We start from the raw sequence: 8,731 nt of genomic DNA, 5'->3' as shown, positions 1-8,731 counted from the left end.
ATTTCTGATGCTATTTAACCAAGGATTGAAGGGGAATCAATATACTTTTGATCATTAGTCATAGTTTAGTTTCAGAAGTAGTTGGAGTTAGTTTCTAGAGAGAGAAGTTCTCTCTAGAATTAGGATTACGTTTAGGTCAATAATCTTAGATCTAGGTTTTAATTCATGCTTTCATCTACTTCTACCTTTGAAATCTTTGTTGTTACATTCATCATTCTTCCATTCTTTTGTTGTAATTTCCTTTATGTTATTCCTATACTTTGTTGTAGATCTACTTTTGTTTCTTCTATTTCCTTTTAATTCAATTTGAGGTAATTCATGATAATTGTGCTTTCTTTCATTTTTTATTGTTGATCTCTTGATTTTGTAGTTGTAGTTCTCTTTAATCCTTGCAATTTATGTTGTTTACCTTTATTTCCTTTTATGTGTTTGTTGAAATGCCTCTTCTAGATATGAGTTAGATTTTGTTCCTCTTGGCCTAGGTAGAGTAATTAGTGACACTTGAGTTATCAAACTCTTTTGTTGATTGATAATTAAAGATTGCTAATTGACTTGGATACCACTAAAGCTAGTCTTTCCTTAGGAGTTGGCTAGGACTTGTGGAGTCAAGTTAATTCATCCACTTGACTTTCCTCCATGGTTAGAGGTTAACTAAGTGGGAGCAATGAACAATCGTCATCACAATTGATAAGGATAACTAGGATAGGATTTCTAGTTTTCATACCTTGCCAAGAGCTTTTTTAGTTGTTAGTTTATTTCTTTTGCAATTTACATTCCTTGTTCCTCAACTCAAAAACCCCAAACATACTTCATAGCCAATAACAAGAATGCTTTATTGCAATTCCTAGGCAGAACAACCCGAGGTTTAAATACTTTGGTTTATAATTTTAGGGGTTTGTTTTAGTGACAAACAATCTTTTGTATGAAAGGATTATTGCTTGGTTAGAAACTATACTTCGACGAGATTTCAATTGTGAAATTCTATACCTTTAATTTTCTAATCATCAATCCACCCCCCTCTTCATTCGAATTTTCTTCTCCTCTTTTCTTCTCCTTCACTTTTCTTCTTCTTCCTTTCTTACCTTTTACTCGAGCACGAGTAAATCTTTTAAGTTTGGTGTGGAAGGAGCCCTGTTCTCTTATAAAAAATTCGAAACCCATTGCTCCAAGAAGTGGGAAGACCGCTCCAAGAAATAAGAAAGAACATGACCCAACATTTATTTTCAAACCTATTCGATTCTATACCAACCAACATGAAGAATATTATCATAAGATAATGACTAAAAGGCCAGGAATCCCTGAGGTGGGATTCAAATTAGGAGAAAAAGAATACCCAAATATTCAAGAGAAAATTCAAAAGAGAGGTTGGGAGATTCTAACTAATCCTGAGATCACTGTTGGATATAACATGATCCATGAATTCTATAAAAATCTGTGGATGACAGATAAGCAAAAGAAAGATGGAACATCATTCCATAATTTTTGCACTATGGTCAGGGAGAAGATCATCTACTTTCATTTGGATAGGGTGAGATAGATCTTTAAATTACCTTTACCAAGGGATGACCCTGATTCCTACAATAGAAGAGTGGTAACCAACCCTAAGCTGGATCAAGTCCTAAAGGACATCTGCCTGCTTGAAACTCAATGGCTTGAGGATGCAAAAGGCAAGCCAAACCAGCTGAAAAGAATGAACCTCAAGCCAATTGCTAGAGGATGGCTAGACTTCATTGGGCATTCTATACTCCCTACCAGTAACCGCTCTGAAGTCACTATTTAGAGAGCTATGATGGTTCACTACACCATGATGGGAAATGAGGTAGAAGTCTACCAAATAATCCTCCGTGAGATGTACAAGTTGGCAAACAGGATGTCTACTAATACCATGCTGGCTTATCCAAATCTCATCCTTCGCCTATGCCGAGAGGCTAAGGTTCTGATCCACATGGACAATTTTATTCCAGTGGAAAGCCCAATCACCAAGCAGGTGATGGAAAACTTTAAGATATGAGAGGATCAGCTCAAAAGGAAGGCACTTGAGCCTTCCCAAGAGATCCCTCCAATTGAATATTGGGACTAGCTAAAGGCATATGTGATGCACTTGCAAACAACCTTAGATCAACTCAGATAGGAGCAGACAGATCAGACTAGCATGATTTGCAAACTAATCAAAGAGCAAGAGAAGCAGGGACGTGAGATGGAGGAGTTGAAGCGCTAGAAGCTCTCCCTTGAAGACCCAACACCCCTCAAGTTGAAGGTTGTTAAGTTTCAACCCTGTGACTATTCCAATTCCTATTTTTCATATTTCTATTTTAATTTAGAGTTACATGATCACTAGTAGTATTTAAGTCTTTATTTTTATTTTATGTCTTTTAATTTTTAGAATTACATAAGCATTAGTAGTAATTAATTTTTATTTTCCAATTAGCTATAAAATATTCCTCTTATCATCATTAAACATGAATAAAATAGTGATTTTTTTAGAAAAATTAAAGATGCATAAATTTTCGAGTTTTACAATAAGAATAACCAATTATTTTGATGTGGTGGCATTACTTTAATTTTCTGAATGTATGGATGAACAGTGCATATTTGAAGTTGAAATTAAGAATGCTGACTTTTGAAAGAATGATGAAAAAGGAAATGTATTATTGGTGATCTGAAAAATTCAAAATTTGATTCTTGAAGCAAGAAAAAGCATCAAGAAAAAGAAAAAGCATGTTGCAATAAAAGAAAAAAAAATATGATGCATGTGGAAAAAAATGGCGAAAAGAAAAGAAAAATAGAAAAAGAAAGAAAAAGCCATTAGCTCTTTAAACCAAAAAGCAAGAGCAAGATCCAAAGATCCTAAGAGTGTGCTTAAAAACTCTGCACACCTCTATCTAGGGATTCTAGCAAAGCTGAATCACAATCCTAAAGGATTCACCCAGTTAAAGCATCTGTGGCATTTATGTATCCAGTGGTAATACTGGAAAACAAAGTGCTTAGGGTCACGGCCAAGACTCTGAAAGCTGTGTTCAAGAATAAAAAAAGAACTAAACTAGGAGAATCAATAATATCATCTGGATTCTAAGTTCCTAAAGAGACCAACATTTCTGAGTTTTCAATGGATAGTGAGATGCCAAAACTTTTTAGAAACAAAAAGCTACTAAGTCCCGCTCATCTAATTGAAACTGAGCTTCATTGGAAACTCTGAGATTTATTGTATCTTACTCTTCTTTTTATTCTACTGTGTTTTTAGTTGTTTGGGGACAAGCAATAGTTTAAGTTTGGTGTTATGATGAGCTGATATTTTATATGCTTTTTGGCATCATTTTTATATAGTTTTTAGTATGTTTTGTTTAATTTTTATTAGGTTTTCATAGGTTTTAGTATAAAATTCACATTTTTGGATTCTACTTTGAGGTTGTGTGTTTTTGTACAATTTTAGGTAAATTCTGGCTGAAATTGAGGGGCTGGAGCAAAAATCTGATTCAGAGACAGAGAAAGCACTGCAGATGCTGTCTGGATCTGACCTCCTTGCACTTGAAAGAGCTTTTTTGGAGCTAAAAAAGTCCAAATGGAGCGTTTTCAACGACTATGGAAAGCAGACTTCTAGATCTTTCCAGCAATTTATAATAGTCCATACTTTGCTTCAGAATTAAAGGCTTAAAACTGGCGTCCAACGCCAGCCTCCTGCACAATTTCAGGCGTCCAGCTCCCAAAGGAAGAGACCAATGCCCAAACGCCTAAAGAGGACCCCCTAGCTAGTGTTCAACACCCTAGAGGACTCCTAGCACGTGGATCTCATCAAAGCTCAGCCCAAACACTCACCAAGTGGGCACCAGAAGTGGATTTTAGCACTAAAAAACCGTTTTACCCTTTTTATGTAATTCTTAGTCATTAGTTTAGTATTTAAAGTAGAAGATCACTCTTTGTTAAGGATCTTTGCCTATCTCTTCCAGCATATTTCATTTTCACATTGTATTTTCTATCAGTATGAGTTTCTAAACCTCCTAGGTTGAGGGGAGGAGCCCTGCTGAGTTTTATGGATTAATAAAAGTACTATTGTTCTTTCTCAATTCGTGTTTGATTCTCTATTCTAAGATGTGTCTTCGTTCTTCATCAATATGAATGCGTTGAATTGGCATAAGGCTATCACATTCTACATGAGTTCAGAGTGAGTCTTTTATCAGACAATGATGAACCACCAGCTTGATTATATATCACTTAGACAGCTAATCCATGACTTCGTTGGGGACTTCTCGAGACACCTGTTCAGCCAAAGTACGGGGAGATTAGAGTCTCTGTGGTAGAGGTTAGAACCTAAGGCGCAGCATCTTATGATTTGGAAGATTCGACCTTGTCTGTGGCGTTTTGAGTAGAATTGATAAGCGAATAATTTATACGCTTTTTGACATTGTTTTTAGGTTGTTTTTAGCATGATCTAGTTACTTTTAGGGATGTTTTCATTAGTTTTTATGATAAATTCACATTTCTGGACTTTACTATGAGTTTGTGTGTTTTTCTGTGATTTCAGGTAATTTCTGGCTGAAATTGAGGGACCTGAGCAAAACTCTGATAAGGAGGCTAACAAAGGACTGCTGATGCTGTTGGAATTTGACTTTCCTGCACTCGAAATGGATTTTCTGGAGCTACAGAACTCCAAATGGTGCGCTCTCAATGGCGTTGGCTAACAAAGGACTGCTGATGCTGTTGGAATTTGACCTTCCTGCACTCGAAATGGATTTTCTGAAGCTACAGAACTCCAAATGGTGCGCTCTCAATGGCGTTGGAAAGTAAACATCCAGAGCTTTCCAGCAATATATAATAGTCCATACTTTATTCAGGAATTGATGACGTAAACTGGTGCTCAACGCCAGTTCCATGTTGCTGTCTGGAGTCAAACGCCAGAAACACGTCACGACCCGGAGTTGAACGCCCAAAACACGTTACAACTTTGCGTTCAACTCCAAAAGAAGCCTCAGCTCGTGGATAGATCAAGCTCAGCCCAAACATACACCAAGTGGGCCCCGGAAGTGGATTTATGCATCAATTACTTACTCCTGTAAACCCTAGTGGCTAGTTTATTATAAATAGGACTATTTACTATTGTATTAGTCATCTTTGGACGTTTAGTTCTCAGATCATGGGGGATGGCCTCTCGGCCATGCCTGAACCTTTCACTTATGTATTTTCAACGGTGGAGTTTCTACACACCATAGATTAAGGGTGTGGAGCTCTGTTGTACCTCAAGTTTTAATACAATTACTACTGTTTCTATTCAATCCTCTTTATTCCTTTTCTAAGATATTCGTTGCACTTCAACTTGATGAATGTGATGATCCGTGACACTCATCATCATTCTCACCTATGAACACGTGTGATTGACAACCACTTCTGTTCTACCTTAGGCCGGGCGCATATCTCTTGGATTCCTTAATCAGAATCTTCGTGGTATAAGCTAGAATTGATGGCGGCATTCATGGGAATCCGGAAGGTCTAACCTTGTCTGTGGTATTCCGAGTAGGATTCCAGAATTGAATGACTGTGACGAGCTTCAAACTCCTGAAGGCTGGGTGTTAGTGACAGACGCAAAAGAATCAAGGGATTCTATTCCAACTTGATTGAGAACCGACAGATAATTAGCCGTGCTGTGACAGAGTATTTGGACCTTTTTCACTGAGAGGATGAGATGTAGCCATTGACAACGGTGATGCCCTACATACAGCTTGCCATAGAAAGGAGTAAGAAGGATTGAAGGAAGAAGTAGGAAAGTAGAAAAGGAAAGGGCACAGTATCTCCATACGCTTATCTGAAATTCCCACCATTAATTTACATAAGTATTTCTATCCCTTTATTTTATTTATCTTTTAAATATCTAATCCAATTACATTTGACTCTACCTAACTGGGATTTACAAGATGACCATAGCTTGCTTCATACCAACAATCTCCGTGGGATCGACCCTTACTCACGTAAGGTATTACTTGGACGACCCAGTGCACTTGCTGGTTAGTTGTGCGAAGTTGTGAACCATGGTATTGGCACCAAGTTTTTGGCGCCATTGCTAGGGAAAGAAAGAGCAATGAATTTTACAAAATACATAAACATATGAATCACAATTTCGTCCACCAAGTTTTTGGCGCCGTTGCCGGGGATTGTTGAGTTTGAACAACTGACGGTTCATCTTGTTGCTCAGATTAAGTAATTTTCTTTTCAAAATTTTTTTCAAAAATCTTTTTCAAAATTTTCTTTTCTTTTTCGTTTTTTCCAAAAATATTTTCGAAAAAAATTAATAAAAATCCAAAAAAATCATAAAATCATAAAAATAAAAAATATTTGGTGTTTCTTGTTTGAATCTTGAGTCAATTTTTAAGTTTGGTGTCAATTGCATGCTTTAAAAAAAATTTTCTTGCATTTTTCGAAAATCCATGCATTCATAGTGTTCTTTATGATCTTCAACTTGTTCTTGATAAGTCTTTTTGTTTGATCTTGATGTTTTCTTGTTTTGTGTTGTTTGTTGTTTTTCATATGCATTTTTGCATTCATAGTGTCCATGCATTAAAGATTTCTAAGTTTGGTGTCTTGCATATTTTCTTTGCATCAAAAATTTTTCAAAATTATGTTCTTGATGTTCATCATGATCTTCAAAGTGTTCTTGGTGTTCATCTTGACATTCATAGTGTTCTTGCATGCATCATATGTTTCGATCCAAAATTTTCATGTTTTGGGTCATAATTGTGTTTTTCTCTTTCATCATTAAAAAAAATTCAAAAAAAATATATCTTTTCCTTATTTCTCTCCAAATTTTCGAAATTTTGGGTTGACTTGGTCAAAAATTTTTTAAAATTAGTTGTTTCTTATAAGTCAAGTCAAATTTTCAATTTTAAAAAATCTTATCTTTTCAAAATCTTTTTCAAAAATCACATCTTTTTCATTTTTTTTTGTAATTTTTGAAATTTTAAAAATTTATTTTCAAAATCTTTTTCTTATCTTTTAAAAAAAATTGAAATTTTACTAACAATTAATGTGATTGATTCAAAAATTTGAAGTTTGTTACTTTCTTGTTAAGAAAGGTTCAATCTTTAAATTCTAGAATCTTATCTTTAGTTTCTTGTTAGTCAAGTAATCAATTTTGATTTTGAAAATTAGATCTTTTTCAAAATATCTTTTTCTTAAAAACCTTATCTTTTTATCATATATTTTTATCATATCTTTTTATCTTATCTCTTATCATATCTTTTTCAAAATTTTATCTTTTTCAAAAAAATTTGATTTCAAAATATCTTATCTAACTTCTTATCTTCTTATCTTTTAAAATTTGACTTTAATATCTTTTTCAACTAACTATTTGACTTTTTGTTTGTTTCTTATCTTTTTCAAAACCACCTAACTACTCTTTCCTCTCTAATTTTCGAAAATATCTCACCCCTTTTTCAAAAATTCTTTTTAATTAACTAGTTGTTTCAAATTTTAATTTTAATTTTAATTCATCTTTAATTTTTGAAATTACTAACTCCTTTTCAAAAATATTTTCGAAAATCCCTCTCTCATCTTCTTCTATTTATTTATTTATTTACTAACACTTCTCTTCATCTCTTATCACCTCCCCTATCCTTACTCTTTATACAGACTATTCATCCCTCTCCTTCCATTATCCCCTTTCTTCTTCTACTAATAATAAGGATCCTCTTTACTGTGACATAGAGGATTCCTCTTCCTTTTCTTTTCCTCTTCTCTTTCATATGAGCAGGAACAAGGAAAAAGGCACTCTTGTTGAAGCTAATCCTGAACCTGAAAGGACTCTGAAGAAGAAGTCAAGAGAGACTAAAAATCAACAATTCAAAGAAACCTCAAAAAAAAGAGAAAATGGAAGACAAAAAGCTTCCACCTCCAAGTCATGGGAGATGGAAAGATTCATGTAAAGGGTCTATAGCTCAGTGGTAGAACATTTGACTGCAAATCAAGAGATCCCTGAGATACCTCAGGGGATACATTTTCCTCCACACATTTATTGGGAGCAACTAAGGATAGGAGCACCAAAATCACTGAGGATCAAGCAACAAAGGCAAGGAAAAGACATAGAGGAGCTCAAAAAGCACCATTGGTCCTTCAAGAAGGCGCCACACTCAATAAGGTGGACTCATTCCTTGTCATTTTTTTTCTGCTTTTCGTTTTTTTATGTTATATGTTTATTTATGTTTTGTGTCTCTACTTTATGATCATTAGTAGTTAGTAACTATGTCTTAAAGCTGTGAATAATTCCATAAATCCTTCACCTCTCTTAAATTAAAAATGTTTTTAATTCAAAAGAACAAGAAATACATGAGTTTCGAATTTATCCTTGAATTTAATTTAATTATATTGATGTGGTGACAATACTTTTTGTTTTCTGAATGAATGCTTCAACAGTGCATATTTTTGATCTTGTTGTTTATGAATGTTAAAACTGTTGGCTCTTGAAAGAATGATGAACAAAGAGAAATGTTATTGATGATCTGAAAAATCATAAAATTGATTCTTGAAGTAAGAAAAAGCAGTGAAAAAGCAAAAGCTTGTGAAAAAAAAAGTGGCGAAAAACAAAATAGAAAGAAAAAGAAAAAGCAAGCAGAAAAAGCCAATGGCCCTTAAAATCAAAAGGCAAGGGTAAAAAGGATCCAAGGCTTTGAGCATCAATGGATAGGAGGGCCCAAGGAAATAAAATCCAGGCCTAAGCGGCTAAATCAAGCTGTCCCTAACCATGTGCTTG

This window comes from Arachis hypogaea, chromosome 4 (assembly GCF_003086295.3).
Source record: "Arachis hypogaea cultivar Tifrunner chromosome 4, arahy.Tifrunner.gnm2.J5K5, whole genome shotgun sequence".
In the NCBI taxonomy this organism is placed as follows: domain Eukaryota; kingdom Viridiplantae; phylum Streptophyta; class Magnoliopsida; order Fabales; family Fabaceae; genus Arachis; species Arachis hypogaea.
This window is presented reverse-complemented; position numbering follows the sequence as displayed.